The sequence below is a fragment of the Taeniopygia guttata genome, chromosome 3 (assembly GCF_048771995.1).
Source record: "Taeniopygia guttata chromosome 3, bTaeGut7.mat, whole genome shotgun sequence".
In the NCBI taxonomy this organism is placed as follows: Eukaryota; Metazoa; Chordata; class Aves; order Passeriformes; family Estrildidae; genus Taeniopygia; species Taeniopygia guttata.
The window spans coordinates 24039903-24066490 of NC_133027.1; the positions used below are offsets into that span (position 1 = coordinate 24039903).

The 26588-nt window shown below is 37.7% G+C and overlaps 1 protein-coding gene across 2 annotated transcripts in view; it reads right to left on the bottom strand.

Moving 5' to 3' along the window:
- The window catches only part of CSMD1 (CUB and Sushi multiple domains 1), a 1058834-nt gene that overhangs the window by 730554 nt on the left and 301692 nt on the right, over nt 1-26588 (bottom strand). The window lies entirely within an intron of this gene.

Genomic DNA, 26588 nt, shown 5'->3' on the forward strand with positions numbered 1-26588 from the left:
GTACTGCTTCAGAAAAACCATGGCTGTCATATGCTCAGTGTGAAAAACATTAATTTACTAGAAAACACACAAACCACCACACTTCCATTTAAGAGCTTCAGAAAAAATTATCTTACATTTCCCCTCTTACTAGTAGTCTTGCCTTTGCATAAAAAATGGAATTTTGGATAAGCTATAATTACATTGCAATATTCATTATAATACAATTTCCTAAAATCTGGATATTTTTGAGGGTAAAATTGATTGAAGAAAAATGTTTAGATCCTTTATTGAAACATCACTAAACACAATTTGTTAGACCTGGCTGATACTAGTGAGATGTTTTTTAATGATTAATTTCTTGTAAGTAAAATATAAGACACAATTACTGTCCCACAAAAAAAAATCCTATACTGGTAGCTTTGCTGATCACTAGTTAATTTCTGTATCATGCAGCAGGGATATGTGATTGAGTATGTATAGGATAACCCTGCCAGAAAACCAGCTTTTTTTTCTGGTTTCACCCTGAAAAAGCTTCTTAGACATTGAAACAGATCATAAAAAAAAAAAAAAAAAAAATATATATATATATATATATATATATATATATATATATATATATATATATATATATATTGTCCCTTCAATTTACGGTACAATTAAGTTATAGGTCATTAATTGGCATCCAGAGCTACAGAAGAGAAATAACTGTAAGTAATATACTAATAGACCAGTGTCACTGAACTAGATGTTCTTTGCAAAATTAGGCTTGTTAAAGACCACTTTCATATATAAAAACACATAGGAGGAACTCCATGCTTCAATTGCACCAGTCAGGTGGTTCCCCATCTCTTGCCAATTTTGAGCTTTGGAAAACAAATAGAAGAGATCAAAGCAAGAGCTGCTTTAAATACACATAAAAGCATACAGTCAAGGCAACACTAGTAATCAAAAAGCTTTCTGCATTTTTTCCCTTTCATTTTAAACAACATTTTCTCCCATATGGTAATTAGCTGTTTACTCTAATCTTTTTACCTTCTATGTACTTGTCAACCTAATATTCCTATTCTTTTCTACCTCATTTACTCCAATTCCAGAAATAACTAGGGTGATTTTCCCCTTAGTCTTCAAACTGCAGAACTACCATAAGGCTTGCCACATCTTATGTTCATGCTTTTGTATGGCCTCTCACCTTCACTAGACATTGCAGTTTTTAGGGAAATGTGCCTCTTGTTCTATTTAATAAATTAGAGTGTTTATCTCTTCTGCCCTACATCTGGAGTGTACTCGCTGACAGTTAATTTTTAACTTAGGTATGCATTTTCTGATCTTATATGTCTGATCTTATATGTCTCGCTTTTCTTTGAGAAATGATTCAAAGAGTTCTTGTTTTAAGGGATGGGCTTTGGAGTTTTTCTGGATAGCACAAGTATTTCCTGCATCTAACATTTCTTGCTAAATTACAGGAAACTAGCATGCATTGTAGGGGAAGAAAGGAAAATCAGCTTGAGTCAGAAGCAGCTAGCCTCAACATTTCACACTGCATGGGAGAACTAAAAAAAGACCCCACAATAAAAAGACAAAAAAACAAAAAAGTTATATCAGTGCAGCACTACAAAGCTTTTGCTCCCTTATTCCTGTTTTCTCTGCTTGGTCTGGATTTGGTTCATATAAATTAACTTATCTGAGCTTTGAGTGGACATCCTGAATTCTTTGTATGATTTCTACACCAACCTGCTTTGATTCTGCTACAATAAGTGTCACTCCTACAATATGGATTATTAGGAGCCAAACACCAAAGATCATTCTTTAGGCTGACATTGCACTTCACATTAAAGGAAGATAAACACATTCTGTTATACCCTAAGTTAGTGCACTTAAAGGTTTTGCAGACTTACAAGTGTGAGAGACTAGAATGTTAATGGTTAATGACTTAAAGCATTCTTGCCATTTGTGGAGGCAGCAGGGTGCTTTTGCCAGGCCAGGTTTGCACATCTGCTTACCCAAGGGGGACAAGGAGTTATATGTGTGCTGGGTTTTGGGCCAGGTAAGGGAGAAGGCAGGTAAGAAGCAGATCCTGCAGAGGCAGGGCAGTACACTTTACTGTTAATGTCCTCCTGTTTCACAACTGGCTCAGTTGTAAATCTGCTTCCCATTTACCTTTGTTGAGGCAGCCATGGAAATTTACATTCACAGGGGATGTTCATATGTAGGTCTGAAGGTATTCATCCCTTCAGATTTGGCATAATCTGGCCCAGCCATAACTGGCCCAACCATGCTGACAAGAGAGGCAATATCCTGGAAGGTGTCGTAAACCCACGACTCCAGAAGCGTGTCCATCTCAGTTCTGGGGGTTTCCACTAGAGGACTCTGAGAGACCCGCGGTGCTGCTACAGTGTAAAATGCCCATCCCTAGGGGTGGTACGAGGGCTTTCCACCTAAAGCTGAAGTTGATTTAACTCACTGAGTTCGTGCTTCATAGGCTTTACCCGCCTGCAACAGACCAAGACGGCAATGACTCTGACCAAGACACAGACAATCAAGTCTCATTGCTGGATCCATGGGCAGTGGTATCTTTCTACTCTTATCCTCTCCTTCTCTCTTTCTTTTCCATATACATTTTCCAAAGTGTTTATTTTATGCTTTTACATTGCTATGTTACTAAAGATAATAACAGTCAAGAGGGCTACACACCTGCTTTCCTTTGCAATGCAATTGTTCTAAAATAAAACCTACACATATAAACACCAGTCATTCAGCTTTGCTTGACTCTAACCACCCCCAAGGTTTCTATTAATAAGAAACTGGGTTACCCTTATCTTCTGGGGTTGGTTGTAACTATAGGAAAAGGCAAATATGTGAGAAAAATTCAAGTATGTCAACTTGAAATGTTGGCATACATTTGCAGACGTTATCAAGATCTTTAAATAACACTATTCCAAAAACATTTACAGAAAAGTCTTTAATAGAAAAATTCAGCAGACTACCCAGGGGCTTCTATGTCATGCCTGCCTGGCCACCCCTAGCCAGCTGCAGGGGCAGGGGCAGCAGTGGCAGCAGCTTCCCCTTCCCGGTGCCCCGCACAAAGAGAGGTGTTAAATAGTGCCAGAACCAGGGCGGCAGGTGCTGCCCATGCAGTGGTGGCGGGGCCACCTGGCTGGCAGCAGAAGCATGACAAGTGATTCCCTGATGCAGAACTTAGACAACATAGACTTCTCGACTCTGTGAAATTTTGCAAAAATCTTTAAATTAGTGGAACTTATTATGGTACCTACCAGCAGCAGTTCTTCTGGTCAGAGAAGAGAAGGAAGTGAAGACGCGAGGGAAAACAAGATAGCAACACCAATGTAAGTGGAAAAAAAGGGGGAGGGGGAGAAGCTGTTTCAAGCATTGGAGCTGCAATTCTTCTGCAAGGCATGGTGAGGACTATTGTGAAACAAACTGTTCCCATGTAATGCATGAAGTCCACAGGGAATGCAGGGAATGCAGAAATCCACTAGCAGCCCATAGGAAAAGTGCTCATGTCAGAGGGGGTGCATGACAGAGAAAGCTGTGATCTAGTGGGAGACTGGAATATGTAGAGAGGGCCCCTGCTTCCAGAGGGAGAGTGCCCTTGCTTCCAAACTAGAGCAGCGTATCCTTAAAAGACTGCACCTGTGGATAAGTGATCCATGCCAGGACAGTTTTGGGATGACTGTTTGCCCATGGAAGGGACCTCACAGCATAACAGAAAACCACAGCATAAAAGAAAAAAGACTTCTCTCCCTGACAAGCTGAACTTGACTGATGAACTGACCAAAACCCACACACCCCGTCTCCCTGTGCTGTCAGTGGGAAGGAAGGAGGGGCTGAGGGGGGAAAAAAAGTGTTTTAAAGGCTTATTTTATTTCTCGTTATCTTCTTCTGACTATATTTAAGTAAATAAATTTACTTTATACCTTTACATTTGAACCTGTATTGCTCTTAGTGTTTTTTTTCTCCCAATACTTAACTCATGAGCCCTACATTTTTTTCCCTCTCCTCTGCCCAACTGTAGCAGGAGAGAGTAGTGAAGCACTTCCATGGGTGCCTGGCATTTGGCCAGTGTCACACCACAGCACCTCATCAACACAAGGGGAGGAGAAAATTAGCCACAAATGTTCCTGGGTCAGGAGATCACACACAGACAAGGAGATCAAATACTAATTATTGTCATGAGCTAAATAGATTTGACCTGGGGAAAATTAGTTTATTTTATTACCAGTTAAAATATGTTTGGACTCTGAGAAACAAGGGTAGATTAATCAAAACCCTTCCTCCCCAGGCTCAATTTTATTTCTGCCTTCCCAACTCCTCCACCTCTTCCTTTAGCTAGTGTTGGGAATGGGGCTGGGGCTCATCCACAGCTGCTCTGCAGCTTTTGCCACCTCACAGTTTTACCTTGCTCCAGCATGAGCTTTCCAAAGGCTGCAGTTTCTTCAGGAAACATCCTCGTCTTGCTCCACCATGGCCTCTTCCACAGGCCACCAGGGGAATCTCTGCTCTGGTGCCTATGCCACCTCCTCCCCCAGCTTCTCACACCTTGGAGGTCTCACAGCTGTTTCGCTTGTTTTTCCCCTCTTTTTCTCTGTGGTGTTTTCTCTCCTTTCTTACACGTGTTTCCTGAGGTACCCCTGCCCCGGCCATGGCTCAGCCACGCCCTGCAGAGGGCGGTTGGATCCAGCTGGATCCGGCTGTGTCCGGCTGGGGCAGGCCGGCCTCCCCTCACGGAGCCCACAGCGCTCGCTGGGAGTCTGGGCACCCACAACCCGTACAGGCTCTATGATATCAGCAGAGAACACTTCAGTGCACCTCAATCTATGAATTAAAAAGTCAAATAATTAATATGTTATCTTACTAATTAATAATCGGAATCAGTTTAAACTACCTGAATATCTGGACAGAAGAGAAGCTACGGTAGTTATTTACAAGAAGGTAGTAACTCCAATTATTCCACAGAAAACAGCAGCAGTGCTATGACGGCACATTTACAGGACATATATCCATAACGTGACCTTTTACAAAGCCACTGGCTGTCAGCAATAAGAAGAATTACCCACAGGGTAAGACACCAAATGGTACGTGAAGCCAAAAGATCAGCACAGCCATTCCAAAATACCAGGCTTTTACCTGCCACACGTGAAATCACAGAAGCCTTATCTTAATAATGTATATCCATTCTGTTGCCTAAAGGAAGTCGAGATTTAAAACCTGAGACAGCATCTCATGCATAAAGGTAAAAGACGAAGCTACTATAAGATTAGTACAAGATCCATAATTTATAATTGATTTTCTCTCACAGAAAATAAATATATATTTAATTTCTTTTTAGTCCCACTGTTCCTAGATTCAATTATTTTCTTTAAGTCACAGAAAAATGGAAGATAAAGACAGCAAACTGCTGAAGCAGAACTAAAATAAATTGCAGGAATTCTAACATTAAAATGCTGCTAGTAGAATGTCCTGATTTAGGGCAAGTTTGGGAGCAAACTCCAAAAGGGGACCCACTAGAAAGCAGATTCAAGTGCCCCTCCCCCAGCCGACGGGGGAAAAGATTTCCTTGGAGAAAAGTGGAAAAAGAAATTTAATAAGCAAAGTATTCACAAGTATAAAAAATGAATAATATTAAAAAATAAAACTTCTCGCTGTTCTGAAGAGATGGCCAATTGAGAAAGTTCTCGTTGTGGGGTGTAACTTGGCTTGCTCAGTCTCTTATCAGTCCCTCTGTTGCTGGAAAATGCCACATCCTAGGCCCTGGTGAGCCACAGGCATGAGCTCCAGGTGTTTTTCTGGGTTTTCAGTCCAGAGCAGGTTAGAACAGTTCCAAAAAACCCACAGTTCAGGGAACTTCTCTGCCTCAGCTAGCTAAAAACTAAACAAAAAGCAAAGGAGAGCTCTCTCCAACTGTCTATGCTGTAGACTATACAGCCCAGGAAAAGGAATGTGAAGGAGTGAGGGCAGTTTCTGAAAACTTCATGCTTCTTCTCTCCCCACCCTTTGCTCTTGGAACCTGTTTTACAGGTGCAAAACAGATGAGTGGGGATACAAATCAGCATCATATAGTCACCCTAGGACATAGAGGAAGGTTCCTTTTTATCCAAACACACCAAGGTTCATTCAATAAGCAGAAATAAACTACAAGCTGAATGCTTTTGATGTATTCGGCCTCAAGGAAAAGCAATTGGTTTTCTGGTGCCACCAAAGAGCCTTGGCAGCAAAGGCACACATCTGCTGTGGGAAGCCCTGCTGGTGCAGAGCAGCCTGTGACCACAGGTCCGTGAGTCCCTAAGGGAGCAGGAACACATGGCATGACCTGTCCAATGCCAAACCAGCACAGGGTCAGGAGGGGAACTGAAGAGATGGCAACTCCCAGGTGTGGGAGGTGGGCTAGGGACCTCCAGGGGGTGCAGCTGCTGGCAAAAGCAAGGTCACCAGCAAGGTTCCAGTGGCTCTAGCCCAGTGGTACCATGTGGGGAGCACTGGCTGCTGGTGGGGTTGTTACTCATGCAAAGAAGGGCTTTTGCCCAATGGGAAATCACAGCACTTCCCCACAGTCACAGGCACCAACAGAGAAAAACAGCTGGTTCATGTCACAGGTGCCTGGCAGTCACCAGGACTGGTGACTGCTGAATAAATGAACCAGTGGGCCACAGCATCACACTATGGCCATGCAGAAGTGCCTTCTATTTTCTTACTATTTCTACATAATATATACAAAATGCAGCCACATACATTATTTCATATGTCACTGTGCTAAATGACATGGAAAGAAAACATCAGCTAATATTTTGTAAAACTGGATAAAAAGAAATCAACACTGTAGAGTGCCAAAAATCAAAGTGATACCCTAACCATTACTGCCAGAGTACTAAAACTAATGTTTTACTTTTAAAAGTAGTAAGTTATTTTACTTACTACAAAGCTAATGACTTTTTGTACTTGAGAAAAAAAACAGCTGAAACTTCTAAGTAAAGTAATGTATTCCAGGTTACTTGACTACATAACCATAAATAGAGTCAGGAAAACAATGATCTCTCAGGGATTTTGTCACCCATGCTTTGTCAAACAGTTTAAGGTATGTTCTTAGAAAACATTTGCACTAGTCATTTTAAGCTTCATTATGTGAGTTATATCTGTTTACTCATATGGATGCCACATCAGTCATCTTTTTTGAAAGATGTGACCTATTAATCCACACAAGTGTATATATGTATCTGTTATTTTACATAACTTTTGTGAAGCCAGTTTGCCTTTCCTACATCAGAAGGCTTTAGAGAGAGCGCCACATCAGGCTGGGAACAATTTTGCATCAACAAGCCATTGTTTCAACTTCAGAATAAATGAAGATGAATTTTATTTGAAACTGTGTTCTACAAATCCATTATAGAACATCCATAAGACTGTAAATTATATCCTTGCTCCCACCTGTGAGTTGCTTGGAAATGAAAAATGTACAGAATTCTTCAGTTGGAAAAAAAAAAAAAAAACAACAAATCCCAAACAAACAGAACCACAAAACCTCCCCCCTCAAAAAAAACCCCAAAACAAATAATAATAAAAAAAAAACCACACCAAAAAAACCCACAAAATACTAAAAACACCCAAAAGCCACCTCAAAACCAAAAAAACAGACTGGAACTCCCAAACCCTTGAAACCCTATCAAAGGAAAACAAATTGTATTTTATGCCTCTACTAAATGAGATTTAGACAGGGGGAAAGTCTGTGAAGAGGACTCTTTTTACAGGCCAGGTACTAATAACTGTAATATCACCCACATTTCTACTTCTCTAGCTTTTATAAGGCTCAGATTATATTAGTGTATCATGGCACCTCTATGAAAACCAGTGGCACGAAGCCAGTGTAAATGGAATAACAAGCAGCTTAGAAACCGTGCAACAGGCAAAAATTGCCTGAAGGGGGGAAATATATCAATTTCTAGAGCTTCTTTTAACGTTTTTACAAATTGGATTACAGTAGTATTGCCAGCTGAAAAATCCCCTACCCAGCCTTTTTTGGTAGTTCCACCTTAGGCAAAGGCCTTAAGGCAAAAGAAAATATGCTAGGAAATATTTGAATAGATACAAACAGCAGATTTGTCCTTTAGCAGCAATAGGGAGATATCTTAAAAAAAACAAAAAAAAACCTTACTGTCTAAATATAAGTGTATTTAACAAAGTGTTTATATGGTGTCTGTGTTCCTTCTGTAGGGAAGACTGAATATTTGTTCCCAGAACTTTACTCTAGAAATGTGTGAAGCTGCAAATATGGCTTATGATACACAAGAAAAATTGGAATACTGACATGGCTTTGTAGATTTTCATTATCTCTTTCACCTAGGCTGGATGATCTGTTTTTTTGTTTTGGTTGGTTTTTTTTTTTTTTTAATTGCTCAATATAAAATACATGCTAATGATTGAAATCCTAAAAAAATTATGAAGAACATTCAGATCACAATTCAATTCAGTACTTGATTTCAATCCAGTGCTTGAAAGGGGTTTATAAGAAAGGTTGGAACAGACTACCTAGTAAGGCACATTGCAATAGGACAAGGGGCTATGGTTTTAAACCTGGGGGTAGAGTTAAACTAGATAAAAGGAAGAAGTTTTTTATTTTGAGGGTGGTGAAATAGTGGAACAGTTTCCCAGAGAGATGATGCCTCATCCCTGAAAACATGGAAACATTCAAGTTTAGGTCGGATAGTCCTCTGAGAAATGGGATAGAGTTGAAGATGTCACAGCTCATGCAGGGGGCATTGGACAGGATGACCTTTAAAGGCCCCTTCCAACCCAAAGTATTCCGTAATTCTGTGACTGTAGGAATTGAAGTACATTGCAAGTTGTAGACAGATCCAGAGTTGGGGGAATAGGATGGATTTATTTAAACATGTCAAATCAAAAGAAACTTAAAATAATGTGCAATTTTCTTACTTTGAGCAATACACTTTGGCAAAATAATCTTAGATAATGTCCAGATCACTTGGAATTCTACTGGAAATGTTTCTTTAAGACAAAAAGCTGTACTTAAGGAGGAACAACTGATGAAGTTCCAAATGCAAAAGTTATTGATCAGTCAAGTGACACCTTCCCTTCACCTTCTGTTTCTTTCCAAACTACGTACCTGTTCAGCTTAAAGAATATTTTCAGAGTATTTTATATGTTACACATATTAAAAATATGTCTCTGTGAGACTTTTCTATTGATAAAATAATGTATCCTGTTTCAGAACTGAGGAAAGGATTTTCCTTCACTGTCACCTTATTATGACTTTGGTTTTTTTCCCTGAAGTTAATTGTTCTGACAACTCTATTTTAAAGGGGTCAGGCTTTGACAGTTTTAGACTATCTGCACAAAGCTCACCATATTAACTTTCTGCTCCTATGTTTTTACTCCCAAGAGTTATGACATTCTTCTTTTCTATACAAACCTTTGAAGTCTGTCTATTATTCCTACCCATCATATTCAAAGTTTGGTACAGTATGTATCATTTTTTTACTTGAATACCTCCTGTCAAAACTGCTGCTTGGTTTGTTTGTCCTTTATGAGAAAGAAATCTAGTGGGTATTTCAGTGAGTCATAAAGTCCATTTTATCTAAATTTAACTTTTAAAAAAAACTATTTTCAAGATAACTAGTTTTGATATTTTCAAGCAGCACTTGAAGCTGTTGCTGCTACTAATATGAAATTATGATCAATTCTGGAAACCTTTGAGAATTATGTGAGTACCTTGGGCCAACTCTGTACTTATTGTATTAAGCATCATATACTCATATTTTTCTTCATTATGTCACTTGCCATCTCCTTTGGACATATTTTTGCAGTATTCAAAACCTTCAGTTATCTGTGTAGTTCAATGCTTAAATTTAAACATAATTCCTATGTAGAGTATGAGTGGGCTGTCAGAGAAAAGAGGGAGGCACTGAGCATACAAGAATACCTGACATAGGCAATCAAGATATGGAGACATGGACTTTCATCAGTGAATCCATTTAGAGTGTACACAGGTGGGACTGGATGGGAAAGCAGTAGCACAGCTTCTTTCTTACCCTGTAACAATGTTCTAGGGTGACGTTATGGTGTTTGTATCTCCAATCTGCTTACGTTTGATGCTATGTTCTGTGCTTTCAGAACTGACTCTGAAAGTGGAGGTTTGTTTTGCCTTGTTATCATCTGGTTCACCTCCCCCCATGCTCTGCTGTCTAGAAAAGGCTAGGGCTGGCTGTCTGGCTTGCTTTGCTTTCTTGCTTGCTTGGCTTGCTTGCTTTGCTTGCTTCCTAGTTAGTTCAGCTAAGCAGTCCAATTCTTTCCCTGGACTGTTGCTTTCTCCTTTCCTCTTCCTGAATACCATCCAACCTGCCTGGACTGGGATCTGGGAAACACCAAGGAACACCAGGAGCCTGCATTTTGTGATCTGCAGCAGTCATCCCCAGTGCTGGAGAGCAATCCCCAGCGTCCAGACCCAGGCGACCACTCCCAGGAAAGACTTTCTGGATTTGTTCATCTCTTCAGAGTGGTGAAAGAGTTTTGTTGTCATCTGGTGTTGTTAATTGTTTTGGTGCTGGGGAGTGCTTTGTTCGTTGAATGAACAGGTTCTTTTCCACTTCTCTCTCAGAGGAAATTTTTCCCTGAACCAGGTGGGTGGGGAGGGGCCATGGGGGTTTATTTCCTGGGGGCTCCTTTCAGAGGGCTTTCCCCAAATTTGCCCTAAACTAGGACAAACAAGGATCACGTACCATGGCAAAGATCCATAATCCCTCAGAAAGTTCATGATGCACCTGTGAAAGCTGAAGCTATTTGTTAGTATACACTGAAGCCTGTAATTTTGTATCTTTGCTGACTTTTTCACCCATGCAAGAATATTTATCTATCACATTTTTGATATCTTTGTTTTTCCACACTAGCATTTGCCATTGTATTTCTTTGGTATGGCAGTTAACGAATCTCAGACTACTGTGACTTTTATTACCAGGATTCTTTCCTTAACTTTTAAAGCAAAAAACTTTATGTTGAAATATCAACTTATTTTGAGAATATGCCTCCCTTGTACACATTCTACTGCAGTATATGGTGCCACTTAGCGTGCTGAATTCCTATTGTGATCTACCTCAAGTTGCTGGTATGCATACAGATTTTAATGATTACCCTCAAAGTGCCCTCTCTATGGTATCACCTTATCAGTGCGCCCTCTAATCAGATCTTCAACAAATTCAGAAGTAATGAAGCAGAACAATCTCTTGTTAAATTTAATGATGAAAAAATTTTGGGAGCTTCAGCCTGAAATATTGCATTCCAAGAGCAAGTTAGAAATACACCTTGAGAGATATTTCATCTTTCTCTCTGAGCATTTTTCATGCTTATATTTTAAGTCACCTCAGTAGAAGTTTGCCCTAGGATGCATAATTTGATGCTTGAGCTCCTCCTGTCCGAACATTTCATCTTGTTCTCCTGTTCTTTAATCTTTACATATATATCATTTCAGGCCTTATGATCATCATTGAGATTATCTATAGTAATATCATTTTTAGTTTGGAACAAATTGTTTCTTATGGATGACTTACCCTGTATTCAGGTGAGTCATATTTTGCTAGTTTAAAATGTTCTCATTCTAAGCGCTCCTTCCAAAGAAATGGTGTATTGGTATAAGCAAAGCATTTTTTTTGCTCATACTTTCAATTTCATCAAAATTTCCCTTAACATTTTATTATAATATTTGTACATTAGCACCAAGCAATCAGTATTGCTTAGTTACCAGAAGAAAGGTAATTATTAGGCAAATTCTGCCATTAAACTTCTGTAGGAAAGTGGCAATGCTCTGCATTATCTGTTAGCCTATTACATCTCACTCCTGCATCTGGTCTAGTGACAGCTGCCTGAAGCTGCTGTTAGCTGCTCATACATGTACAGATGGTGCAGGATCTTAAATCTGCACACAGGTAATAATCTTAGGGGTTTACTTTTAACATATATTAGATACCATCAGGACACTGAAGTACTCTGCAAGGCCCTGATATCTGTATCTACAGGCAGCCTACAAGCTCTGCAGAAATACCTACAAGAAGAGATGGAGTGAGCAGATATAACATTATTTGAAGGGAGGAAGCCAATGATAAAAGAAATACTATTAGAGGAAAGTGTTTTAGTTTTATGCTTTCCACCTTGATTTTCAATTTTTCTTATTAATTTGAATTAGAGTTTTAGCTAAACATGCTGCTTAGAATTGTATTTTTATTTGGGTGTATCTACATTGTTACTGGCTCATATTTATATAGAATAATTTGCAATACTTAGCTTTTTTTCATTAAAGTGCTGACTTCTGCAAATTGCTGTTTTAATGTGGAAAAAGATGTCTGTGGTGAGACAGCTTCTCAAGCCTCTGATGCCCTTTGTGGCTAGAGAAGTGTTTTAATACCAAACCACTGCAGAAGATTTCCCATGCCTATGAAACAGCCTTGGCATGGGCTACAGCAGTACTTAGGTATTCCCCAACAAGGTGTTAATATGGAGGTTTCTGACCTCTCCAAGTAGTGAGTGGTAGAGAAACAAGGAAGATATGTATGAAATAGCTAAGAATCAGTAACTATTATTTGGATGGATGACAGAACAAAAAGCAGGAGAACCAAAAAGACCAAAATAGTAATAAGTTTCAGGGAAGCCATCTATGCAACTAGGAAAAACATAAGATGTGAGTGAGTTCTGTTTATTCAAAAGAGATGAGGAAAAAAACGCTGAGGGAAGGAATGTCACATTTTAAGGGAAAAGAAGGTAAAAACAAAGAATTTGGCTTATTTGACAAAGATTCTCAGAGAAGCCATTGCAGGGAATGTTAGTAGAGACTACTAAATCTAGAACCACATGAAAGGAATCTGTTTTTGATGGAATATTTTTTAACTTATTTTTTTGTGTTCCAGATTTAATTAAGCTGCATGAAGCAAATGAATGAGTAAGCCTGTCTCCAGAATTCAACTCCTGCATTGAATGAACATCTAAACCAACCTGTTTGTCTAATGTCTATGAAAGAAACCTTGCCAGATTTACCAGCATGACAAAAAGAACAAGGCTGCCTGGACTGAGATGAGATAGGAGTGTGAAAGGCAAGTGAGAAAACTGTGTAAGATTATTGGCAATTCCTTCTGCTACTAACATAGAATAAAAAGGCAAATTCCAGCCAAGATGGAACACAAACCAACTGAAAATGCTGTCTTTCTTGACATTGCTCTTAAAGCCATCATAGTGTACAGAGGTAAGTTTTGCTCAGAGGTCAAGTGTCAATGTAAATGCAGGGTCCCTGTTTCAAACAACCAAAAAAACCTGAGAACTGAAGTTCCAAATATAAACTCATAAAGAAAGAAAGTAAAATAGGAAAGGAGAGGATATTTAATGAAGTTAAAGGGGGTACAAAATATGTTAAAAAAAAAAAAGGCAGAGAAGAGACCCACCTAACTTTTTTGGTGCAGTTTTTGGTTTCTCCTACCACTTTTTACTTCCCATAAAACTACTATGATGAAAAGATTTGATTTCCCTTCTTGGTCTGTTCTTTTTTTCTTTAGTGAGCTGTCACTTTTTTAATGCTGGAAAAAGGGCTGTGAGGGTGGGAGGGTGGTGTGTTATTAAATTTCCTTACTAGCAGACTCTAGTGACTGGTTTTATTAGTCTGTCATTATTCAACCTCCTTTCCTTAGAAACCTGTATTTGATCACAGAATGAAAGAGGTATGTGGACTAAGTAACCTAATGAAGTTTCACTTTATCTGCTACAGATCTTTAGCTGCAGTTTTATTGGTGCTGTTGGCTAATAAAACCTATCCTTTATTGATTTCTTGATGGAACTGTGTTATTCAGTACTGCAGATGAGAGCACTTTGATCTTTTAATTTCCATGTTTGGTACTATTAAGAGTTTTTATGCTATTTGTGTCCTTTGATCTGGGATCTGTCATTCCATGATGAAACTCCACCTATCAAAATAAGTCACTTTTCCTTCCATGTCAGCATCTATTCTGTAAGGGGCTTTGGTTTTGTTACCATATGAAAAAGAAGAATTGTTATGATAACTGCGGTTCTCATTGAACATTTTTTGCTCTTTATGCAAAATATTACACAGGATATGTAAAACAAAATGAAATATTTTTTCAGGATATGTAAAGCAATTTTAATGTGTTCTTTATGGCTACATTTAATTTTAGCTGCTTCTTCTTGTCTCTTTGGTGACAGAGTATGATTCCTCTCAGGATATGTGTATTTGGGATGTATTATTTTCTGTTCTATGAAAATTTTTATAATAAAGAATACTCTTCTTATGTCTTAATGATAACAAGAATTTGTGGGATGTCATTGTTTTCTCATGACTGGGGTTTTTAATACTTTGAGGAATAATGAGTAAAAATTGTGCTGTTTTAAGTCTCCTACTTCTCAGGAGAAAATTTGTCCCTTCTGACAGGTGGTAGCAGCTGCAACAATAGTACATTTTGCATTTTAAGAAAAAATAATTTTATACTTGTAAGCATTTTCCTTTGCTATGTTTTACTGAATTAAGTACGAGCTTCTAAATGTTTACAAAATAGTATCATTACTATTAAAAAAGATACTCAATAGAAGATTTTGGAGTAATTCTAACCCTGTCCTTCATATAGGAAATAAATTCACTTACGACCAAACAGAACAACGCATACGATTTTGCAGTTGCAGCCTCTTAAATTTACATTAACTTTCTGATGTTTGAGAAGCAAAGAATTTAAAATTACACAATGGATGACGTACTGATGAAATTCATAAGTCAGTGGATATAAATTGCCTAATCATTTGACTACACAAAAGGGAAATGTCAGACAAGGGAAACTACTAGCAGTGTGTTCCAAATCTTGGACTAGTCTTATGAAAAGTTTTTATTAGTAACTGAAAAAAAATGGCAGAAGTATGGTAAAGTAAGACAGACATCTCATCAGATAAATCACTACCTAGGACTTCATTGATTCTGAAGGAAGATGACCTAGCTGCCTGCATAATTCTATACAGATAAAATTAGTTGAGAGGAATAGTAGTTCCAAAAGAGAAATAAAATGAAATATAGAAAAAAACAAAAAAATAAACAGACCCCAAACAAATGAAAACTTAAACAAAAATAAACAATAAAAAACTCAAAGAAAATCAAAAAGTCCCCACTAATACTGACACACTTATTTGAGTGATTTCAGCTAAGGGCCATTAAGATGCGTGAGGTAGAAGGGTATGATCTGTCTGATGAAGAGGATCAGGAAATCAAAGATAGGGCAGTAAAAATATAAGCTAAAGCCTGGTTTATGACATCACATTATCAGCCATGGTTAATTTGGGAGGTGGACACAAATCCATTTCTGAGGCACCCATTGAAAGGGTGAGACAACAGTCTGGAGCTACAAGGAAAACATCTCGTTGAACACAGGATGTTAATTAGTAAAAAGATATTGGACTTTTCATTAGTGTTACTATTCAAACATAATCCCCTTTTAAGAAAATAAAATAACTTGCTACACAATACTACACAGTGCTACCCAATTCAAATTTTAAACCAAGGATTGTACAGTTTGCTGGTACTGCCACAAGCTGCCAGAAACAATATCTTCTGCTTAAATTACAGTGATATTTTCAAGCCATTGCTTCAAGGCATCGTTTTTGAAAATCTCTGATCATACTATTTTGTTTTCTGAGAGGTGCTAACCCCTCTAGTTTAGGCTAATGATATTGGTATTGTTGAGTATTTACATAATAAGCACATGCTTTTTGAGTAAACATTACTCTTGTAACACTGGAAATTTAGCAGAAGAAAGAGCAGTTGAAAATGCCATGGTGAATATCAGATCAGTCTGACATGTTTGGTCAGACTATTAACCTAAGCCACTACAACAGTCTGAAGAAAAAATATGTTTGGCAGCTGCCTTGTCAAGAGAGAAATCCAGGAAAATTCATATATTCATACTCAAGGAATAATTTGCTACTTAGATTTTAAAAACACTGTTAATAAAGTAGTAAGAGTTATTTCCATTAAAATCTTTTAGGTATTAGTTATAGATATCATGCTAAAAATCTGCCATATTTATAAAGATAATATATATACTATGAATAGGTAGCAAAACCACAATTAATTGACCGCTCACTTGTTAGAAAGATCTTTAAATAGTATCCTGCAGGTAACACCATCCTAGAAAAAGATTACAAAAGCAAAGTGCAAAATAAATCTGAAGCACTAGAATTCAAGTGTAGCGTGCCAAAAGCAAAACAAGCCAAAGCATGAAATCAAAATTATAAAAAAGAACAATTACAATCATTGGTTCAGGAGTGCCTCATCATTAAGCAGAAAATGCAAACTAGACACTACTCACACTGTCGTCATCACAGACAATGATGGCAATGAGAAAAAAAAGAAAAAACTTTTCCAATCATATATTTTGCATAGTTTCTTACTTTGCTGCCACATTTTTCTATAGACAAGAGTTAGAGTGAGTAAATATGATACATGGAAATTAAATGACACCAAGCAAAACTTTCCTGGTTTTATTTTTACTACATTCCTTCGTTCTTTTTGCCTATAGGCCTTGAACCTAAGACCAACTCTTTCTTTTTAATGAGCATCTCTCTACTTACTACACACTGAATTTGAGTTTAGCTCTCCAAAACTGGATACCATGTATCAGCTAAGGTCTTTCCAGAGCTAAAAGGAAATCAAGGTTTCTTTTACATTACTTACAGAAGCCCGTTTTCCTGTTCATACATCCCAGCATGGAGTTTTGTCTTTTTTTATCCTGTGCAACAATTTGACAGTTGCTAATATGAGCTAAAATCATGAACCTAAGAGCTCTGTATGTTTTTCTAGAATGCCACCCTTATTCCTGAATTAGTCATCTAGATATTGTTAGTTTGGGAGTATTTAAGAAAGCACAAAATTCAAGTCCTCACAGGTTTTGGAATCACATAATATCCTGAAAAACTGGACAAGACAGTAAAACCAGAAAAGCACTTTCACTGCTTAGTTTAATTTCTTCTTGTTTACTGATTTTGTTTTAATATGTGTACTGAAAAGCCACATCAAAAAATTCCTCAATTGCTCACTCTTCAAGAAATTAAAATATCTCGTGAGGTTTTAAGTTTTCAGTGTGGATAGCACTCATTCTGATGCACCCCTTTTATATAATGTAATATTCTCTCAAGAAATAGAAAATGAGTAATATTTCTTTACTGTGCTGCTAAAATCCAGCTCTATTTTACAACCCAGATAAATTACTTTATGCCATTAACACTTTAATCTGTTCTGAATAGCTCCCATGAATGCACTTCAGGCAGCAGAGAGACAAAAATGAGCAGTTTTGCAAAGTAATGGTATAGAAGAAGTTTCTTTTAAATTGTAATGTGAATTGACAACTCCAATCTAGACTCAGCACACTTTAGTACTATGTGAAAAACTCAACACTTCTAACTCTGAAAGTAAAATATCTGACCATGGTATTTCAGTCACAGATTCTGCTGTAATTGCTGTGGCGCAGTCTTATTATAGACAGGGGTTTGAAGAGGTTCCAAGTTGTTTACTGTAAAAAACACTGTTGTTACTGCTGGTCCTACTGGAATTTTCTGACATTTTTTGTTTGTTTCAATTAGAACATTCTTACCTCCAAAACTGAATAGTTTTTGTCTGCCAATTAAGCAATACACCAAGGTTTATCTAACCTTCCCAAGTTTCTGGCATCAATCACTCCTCTGTACATTTATGCATAATTTGCAGGAATGTTCTAATTTTCACAATTGATAATGATCTCCTAATTTAGTTTGTCTTGCAGCTTTTTAAAAAATGAGTGCTCTATCGTCAGGTTTTTTTTCCCCCTTTCTAACCTTCTGATTGTTAAGGCCTTCACACTATTTTGTGCAGGTGGCTGAGACACTGAATCTTAACTTATAATCAATTTTCAGGCAAGTGATTATTATAACATTCCTTTTCCCTCCCTTGTGATTTTATGAGCTGAATTTTACAATATTTCTATTTTATTACTTACACAGACTTAAAGCATCTTCTATTATTTGATAAACAGAGCTGATTTCAGCTAGAGGTATATTTAGAACAATTAGAGTAGCACTTCTGCAACTGAAACCTGGTATCTTACATCCACTGAAAATAAGCTATGAGTAAATTTAATCTAATCCATATTTTTCAAACCAAAATGACCTATTTTTTAAATCAAAATTTAAATAAAATGAGATGCCCTGGAGTGAAACATTACAGATTTTCCCATATCGCAACTTTTAATACTACATAGCTCTTATATAAGTAATAAATGCAAAATACAACATTAATCTTTGTTGATGATATACAATCCATGAGGAGAGACAACACTTGTCTGTTTAATTTCTCAGAGTGTGAATAGATTTTCCCATTAGTTCTCTATGTGTTTGGTGGCACTGTAGATTTCACCTTTGTTATGTTCCAGCATCCCCATGGCAATGATTTAAAAGAAAATGCAACACCATTTATTGAGCAAAGTGATGGTGCCTGGCTCTGTTTTGTGCTACTGGCTGTAGCTGCAAATTGGGTCAAATAAATAGTATGATTTTACTACGAGACTATCATTGTCTTCACTTACCATGTGCAGGTCTGGGTCTCTGAGCAGTTTTGATGTGCATGCACGAGATATTCCCAGTGCTTCAAGGGGGCATTAGGTTAAAAACCAGCCCGTTAACTAAACCATCTCTGAGTCATCCAGCGTGCACATAGCACTTTTTGTCTCCAGCAAGCTGTGCTCTGTATTTAGTAGAAGCTTTTTGCCCAAGAGACAGAAGCAAAGCCCTTGACAATGGTGCAGGACTCAGCATCAGCCACCTCTAATGCTGTGCCCACACACCATCTAATGACTTGCTAATGCAGGAATAGTACCCTCAGTTTACTGAGTCATTCAAAACATATAAACATTTCTACATGTATAAAGATGCAGAGTTTCCTACAGAATTTTTAGGTTAAACATGAACTCACCTCAACAGTGTAAGTAAGCTTGGACTGCATATATTATTTCAGTTATTTTTAGAAATAACTTTTAGCTTCTTTATATAAAAATGCTTTACATATAACTGTGTAGTTGGGACAGGAGGCCAAAACAGGGCATTCTGCCCTTTCATTCTGCTCAGGTGAGACCCCCCACATGCAGTGCTGCATCCACCCCTGGGCCCCCCAGCACAGGAAGGACATGGACCTGCTGGAGCAAGTCCAGAGCCACTAAAACAAATAGAGGGATAGAGCATCTCTCCTATGAGGAAAGGCTCAAGGAAATGAGATTGTTCAGCCTGGAAAAGACAAGACTTTGGAATGACCTAATTTAAGCTTTCAAGTACCTGAAAGAATCCTACAAGAAAGATGGAGAGGAACTTTTCAAGGGACATGTAGTAATAGCAACAAGGGGAATGTCTTAAAACTGAGAGTAGATTTAGATTAGATATTAGAAAGAAGTCCTTTACTATGAGGGTGGCAAGGCTCTGGAACAGGTGGCCCAGAGTAGTCATGGATGCCCCATCTCGGGAAGTGTTAAAAATCAGGTTGGATGGGGCTCTGACCAACCTGGTCTAGTGAAAGGTGTTTCTGCCCACATTAGGGGTGTGGGAATTAGGTAATCTTTAAGGTCCCTCCTAACCCAAAACATTCTGTGATTCTATTCTATGATTATATACATAAAGCATTTAATAATAAGTTTGTACAAAGTAAGCCCTAAAATATTAACGGGCAGTATTTTTTCTCTGCAAATACATTTTAAAAGTTCTGGTTTAGAACATTTAGCTGCTGGGACACACACATTAGAGACACAGGTATTGATTTTCTATCTTTGAAGGACCTGATTTTGTTGTCTGATCCCTAAGGCCAAATACAACTGCATTCAGCATCTAAGGTTCTTATGCACTGCCGAGTTAAATGCCTCAAACCTAGAGATGACAGTAAACAATGAGATAAATTAGTCATCCTGGTTGATGGTGCCCTAAATAAACTTCTAGCAGACTGGCACAGCGCTCTACTAAGGATTCACTTTACAAGACCACCTCATAGCCTAGGATCCCTGCAATTTCTTGTGTTAAGAATGGGTACATTTCAGTCACTCCAGAAGGATTTCCTTTCTATTTCAATAACTAAATTAGATGCCAACATCTCCCATAGAGAATATTTTCTCTAGCAACCTAGCTATGTACTAAATAACTCAATGCATTAATATTGGTGAGACTTGTTCTTCTCTTTCTTTTGACTTTGATGTCTTAAAACCAGTTTTTATGTTTCCTATCTGAGAACCTCATCAACAAACTTCTGAGCTAGTCAGAAATATGTTTTTTTTCTTCCAGATAAGCTGTGCCACTCCTCAAAATGTAAGTGAAGATACATGTTTTTTGTATGCCAGTAACAACTGGAGCAAACCAGCTAGATGAAGGGACTATGGCTTCCATCCTTTTCTACTGACAAATCATACCAACATTATACAGCTACTATTTAATTTAGAATTCATCAACATTCCTCAACACAGGAACCTAGAAATCCCCACTCCCTTGTAAGTAGTACACAGAATTAGCCAGAAAATTAATGCCCATCTTTTCTGCAATAACCCTTAGGCTAGCACCCCATCTGGCAGTGAGTTTCTTACATTTAGTGCTTGAAGAATTCCTCCTATAAATTTTTATATGAAAAGAAATTCAATGCAAAAAAAATTTGGTACAAATCCACAGAATTCCTAAAGTAAGGCTAAGAGCCCCAGATTTCTGGTTCACAGAGTTTATTGCCAAGGACTATTTAGTTCAGAAAAACAATTTCATTTTCAGAGGGCTGTGGACCCATAAACACTTCATTCCCTGCTGAGTAATGATAAAGCTTCAACATATAAAATGAGAGGAGATGGATACCTACATAGGGAAAAACAATAAACTGAAAACCCAAAAGAGCATTCCTGTGGGTCTAAACTCAGGTAAAAATGCTCACCCTCTGAAGTCTTTCACAAGAAAATGACTCACTTCCATTGGCTGTAGATAGAATTAGGCTCTCAATTTCAGGAGATGGCATCTCGTAGCATAAGAAGATTAGACCAACTTATTTGAACCATAGCTGTCTGACAAATTTTCAGGCCAGACAAGAAGATGGAAATTTTGTTTGTTGGGTTTAGGCAGTAGTTGGGTAGGCATTTTGGAAACTTTGCTACTGAATATTAGACTAAAACTACAGCATGAATCCGAGTCTGCTACGCAACTTCATGTTCTAAAGTCTTATTCAGATAGAAAAAATGACACAATATGCAGTAAACCAATGTAAAAAAAATCTGTTTCAGCATGTATTTTTTGCCTATGTGAAAGTTAATATGGCATTTTCTTTGGTCCACTAAGTTTGAATTAGAACATTAAGTTCTTAGATACATTTTAAAGTCTGGGATAAATTTCAGATTTACAGATAAGCCATCTTAGCAGTTTCTCAAAGCTCTGTGCCTTGTAAGAAGTTCCAATGAAATATCTGAAAATTTAATATGAATGCCTGGCTCATGCTTTTTAAAAAGGTCTATATTTGACGCATTGCAGCAATAATGTAACTGACTCCCTTACTCCTCAAGTAAGAGGTGGTTAAATTTAATTTATTATTCAAAGAAGAAAGATGGAATTTATATGAAGTCATTACTATCTCAGTCACTGGAAGATGTCTTCTAAGAGAGTTGATAGCATTCAGGTGTCACAACTGGGTCTCTCCTGTGATGAGAGATGATTGTAGCTAGTGAGTGTAAGGATATAAATTTTTACCTTTTGTCATCAAGATCTGTACATACAGCAAAAAAATTCACAAACACCAAACATACATTAAGCACATTGTAGGGTTAAAAAACAAAAAGCACCAATCAAATTAAAATAGTTATTATCATATCATCCTAAGACATTACAACTCCAGACTCAGTGAAAATTAGAGATGCAAAGTAATGATAAGTAAAACACTTTGGGCTTCTAAATAATGCCCATTATTTTCTGACCATGTTTCCATGAATTAAATTCAAGAGTTCAGAAGCACAATAAATAAGCACAATAAGAGACTTCATTTTACATCTATCAATAAGGCTTAGTTTTCCTTCTATATACACACTGAAGTGCCACAGTACACGCTGCAGTCAAGACTGCCACAATACACAGAGTATCACCATGCAATTTCAGAAGGCTGTAAGCATTTACCCATACAGAGTAACACCACACCTCATCAGAAGGCTTCAGGCAGCCACTCCTCTTGACCTTTAGCCCAATCTTTTATACCCCTGATTGTTCATGCATTGCACCTGTGTGCCCTCTGTTCCCTTTGGTGATTGGTCTGTACCCCTCAGCACTCCCTGTCTCATTGCTGTCAGTGCTGCTCACCTGCTTCTCACAGCTGTGACCACTGGGGATGAGGCTCAGCCACAGCCCCACTCTCAATTATCAAAAACTACACTGTGCCTGCACTGAAGCTTTTTTTTTTTTTTTTTTTTGTCACAGCAGAACTAGATAAAGTATGAAACCACACCTTGATGAAATCTTGATTTTAAATAGATTTCAAAACTTTTATGTAACCTAGATTTTGTTAGATTTATTCAAATGTTGTTAGCTAAGAAATATATGCTACTGTTGTACAGATTTTGGCTATAGTATGTTTCTTTCTATCTAGCCTTAACAGAAACTTGAATTAAAGTAATTCTTGGTTTAAGTGAAAATATGCAGATTAAAATTAGTTTTATTGATTGTTTTGGTTACTGTGGCTTATGCTTTTTGAATGCTGGTGTGGAAAACAATATATTTAATTTCATATATTTAATACAGAGGATGTACTTCATAACATATTATTTCTAAAGCAAAAAAAGGCAGTCAAAAATATGTCAGTGATAAGACCATTGCCTTAAAACACATACATTTTATATCATCTTCAAAAATCTTTAATTTGTCCAAAATGAAAAATTTTTCTTATCCCTTACATTTATAAAGGAATATAATTCTGATCTAGTTTCCATGCTTCATTATCTCTTGGTTGTCTATTAATTGTCCTGGTTATTTAACAGAGAGGACATTGTCTGGAGCATGCTGGAACTCTCTAAAATCACACAATAATTGGGAAAGCAGACTCAAGCTACTGGAATCAAAGTCAGTCAATATCAAGAAAAATATCTCAATGCACAGCTTGCTACAAAAGTTCTTTCAATTAATTAAATTTCAATGAATTATGCATGCTCCATATAACAAGAACATCCAGCTTATACCAATACTGAAATCCACAGTGAGGGAAATAACCCACTTTGTTTTGAATAAGGACTAAATCTTGTTCCTTTGCACAGTCAAGCAACCGCTTAGAGAAAACAACACAATCTACCTGGCACATCTATACTGGTTCACTAGTTTTACAGTAATTCCTGGAAGCAGATTTCTTATGGACGTATGTATAGAAGGAGATCAAGTGATAACAGATATTATACAGGAAATCTCACATGTGCTCTGTCATGTGGCAGATTGCATGGGAGGCATCTTGCATTCTTGCAACTCCTGATGGAAATATGAATTTTGGAACAATCCAACTACTTCTAAATTCAGTTTCTTATGTGTATGGGGTACTTTCCAAGAGACATATTAAAGCCAAAGTAACAGATATATTTGTATTAATTGACAAAGCACTCTCTCATTAGCTGCTGTTTGCCTGGAGATCTGGTATGTCCAGTTTCAACACAGATTTGGGTCCCCTGAAAACCTGGTCCTAAGCCATGTTGCAGAAGGGGACTAGTTGTGCTGTCTTCAGCCAATGAGCTGAGAGTGGGTGCTAACCCCCAGCACCCTCAAATGGGTTCACTTCCTCAACATCTTTTCCTGGCTGTGTACATAGTTGTCTTAGAAGAAGAATCTCAGAAGATTCCACTGCAGTGAAGGGAAAATTCTTCCAGATATCCAGTACTTCGGACAATTTTGGGTATTTATGTGGCCAGTCAAATCAGTCAGAACTAGTCTCTGGCTGTAAATTATCAATGTAATAGAGTTTTTGAGACGACACTATGCACAAAGGTGTAAATGCATTGTTGACACATAATGTAGAGACTTTTATGACTTGGAGGATACATGCTGCACTAGGGCACATGGCTCCTGTATTCCTGGATCTGAGGGTATACACTGGAAGGTGCTGAGACCTTCCCCCTCGCCATTTTTAAATAGCTAAAATATACAATAAAAGCCAGACATTTTACAGCATCCACAAGAGCTACTCAATTTATAATAAAATATTTTTGTCAGGGAGCAGCAAAGGCCAGCCTGTTTGGCCTATTGACCATCTGGGAAAAAATGTGTGACCCCAGAAACATCAGAGCTCACTGATGGGAAGCAATCCTGCAGGGACTCAACACTGTGAGCAGAGTTCAGGGCTGGTCCACTGGCTCCCTCGACTGCCCCAGACACAGCAAGCAATGGACCAGGCCCAGGCACTCTGGCCAGGAGCAAAACAGATGGTAGCAAAGACAAGGATGGACACGAAGCTACAGCATGTACGCAAAGTCCGTCGATGAGTCAGCAACAGAGGCAGGAGACAAACTGCAACTTCTGTCCAAAAGGTTTATCCAGGAGAAATTTCCAGCAGTACAAACTGTTGTTGCCCAAGAGACTGGGCAGAGAAAGGGCTGGAGATCAGCACACCTAAACCACAGGAACTGATGGCTCCAGGCTGAGGTGAAATGGGGCTCCTGGAGCCATAGGCTATGCTGGGAGGAGGTCCCAGGTGAAGCTAGACAGAGATGTTGTCAGAGCCCCGACAAACTTCTAATTAGACTTAACATTTTAAAAGGAAGTTAAAATGAGATGTCAAATAACTGGTACATAAATTGTTCAAACACAATGATTAAACTGTTCTGATCTGGCTTTACTCACTGTTTATGGATGCACTGAAAAAACCTGTTACACTATGTTTTTAAAAACAGTCATTAAACAGCAGATGAAATTATACTGGTGACTCCACTGATTATTTAAATTTGCAGGTATACAAGTTAGGAAAATTAGTTGCATGAGAGGGCTAGCTAGTTAGGAGTTTTGCTATCTGGCATAGCCAAGTTACATATAGAGACCTTTAATCCAGAAGCAGCTATAATTGATTGGATAGTTGAACACAGAACATGATAACTTGCTTAGCAGGAATATATAGACAAGCACTGATTTTGTATCAAGAGTTTTGAGAAGTCACTCATGACATTAAGATGTAGTAATAGTAATGGAAACATTTATATCTTACTGATGTAGAATTGAAATAGAATAAGCAGAAGTGATTTGCATAGTCAGTTCTGCATTAAAATTTTGTAAAATCCTAGTTCTGTAGCATCAAAGAAGGGAGAGATGCTTGGAAAGTGGATGTATAAAGAAAACATTATTTTTAAAGTCTGAGAAACAGTTTTACAGGAGCTTCCTGGCTAGAAAAAAACAGGTTAAACAGGAAAAAAAAAGGCTTTTGTCCTACTGCTCTACGTCCATATGCCTCTGCTGGGAAAAACTGTTTTAATTTAACAATAAGGAAACAGAAACCTGAGCTTTTGCTGAATAACACCCGACAAGTAAAACAATAAACCAGCAAAAGTGCTACCTGTTTATTCTATCCTATCCAATAAGAATTGACAATGCCATTACCTATGGTTTATTTCAGTATCATCATATACTTCCCTACAGGTAGTGCTATACCTGTCTCAGAAAAAGATTTTAAAGAAATTATTTACTTTGACTTCCTGGGCTTGTCAATAGCCAACCGTAGTCATGAGACATGAATAGGTAAATCCTAAAAAGAACACTAGTTCACATCTTCTCTGCTGACTTTATGCCATCGTTTTTTTGCTCCTTTTCCTTTTCCACTGAAAATTGTGCTGTTCACTATTTGGGAAATTTGACAAGCCAAAACTGTAACATAAACATTTTCAACAAGGTAAACAGATATATTTGTCTCCCAAAATCAGCTGCTCTCAATGAGATTCACTGAAGAGAAGTGGTTGCAAATCTGTGATCATTTTAGGAAAAATAATGACATAATGATCTAGCATATATGAATACTTACTTGCCAGGGTGAAACAAGAAGTCAGGCTAATTGATAAGAAAAATAAAGAAATTAGAACAATATATTTAAGTAGATTTCCTAAAAAAAATATTCACATATGAATAATACTTCTCTGTCTACTGGAATATTCAGATGTATCAGCTAAATCTGATAGTCAAATTTGATAAAGTATGGGAGGAAGAAGCTATTAAGTTCCTACAAATTTATTGAAAATAATTTTGTTCATTTACTTGCCCTTTATATTTCCCCTGTAAAAATCCTCCAGATTTTAGTTTATATCTGCATTAGCTGTAAGACATGGCACTGACATGTCACAGCTGCTGACTGGGAATATTCTGAAGGAAAACAGAGATTAAGGCAGGATTCAATTCAAGGTTAAAATACTCAAAATACAGTCTGAACATAGGTTGATATATTCCCAGGCAGTACATAGCAGGCCGTGTTGCTTGTGTTAGGGAAGCAGAAGAGGAATTTAATTCAGCCCAACAGAATATGTGACTGGTCAATGGCTGATGCTGATCAGCAAAGAACCCAGAGATCCCCACTAGGCTGA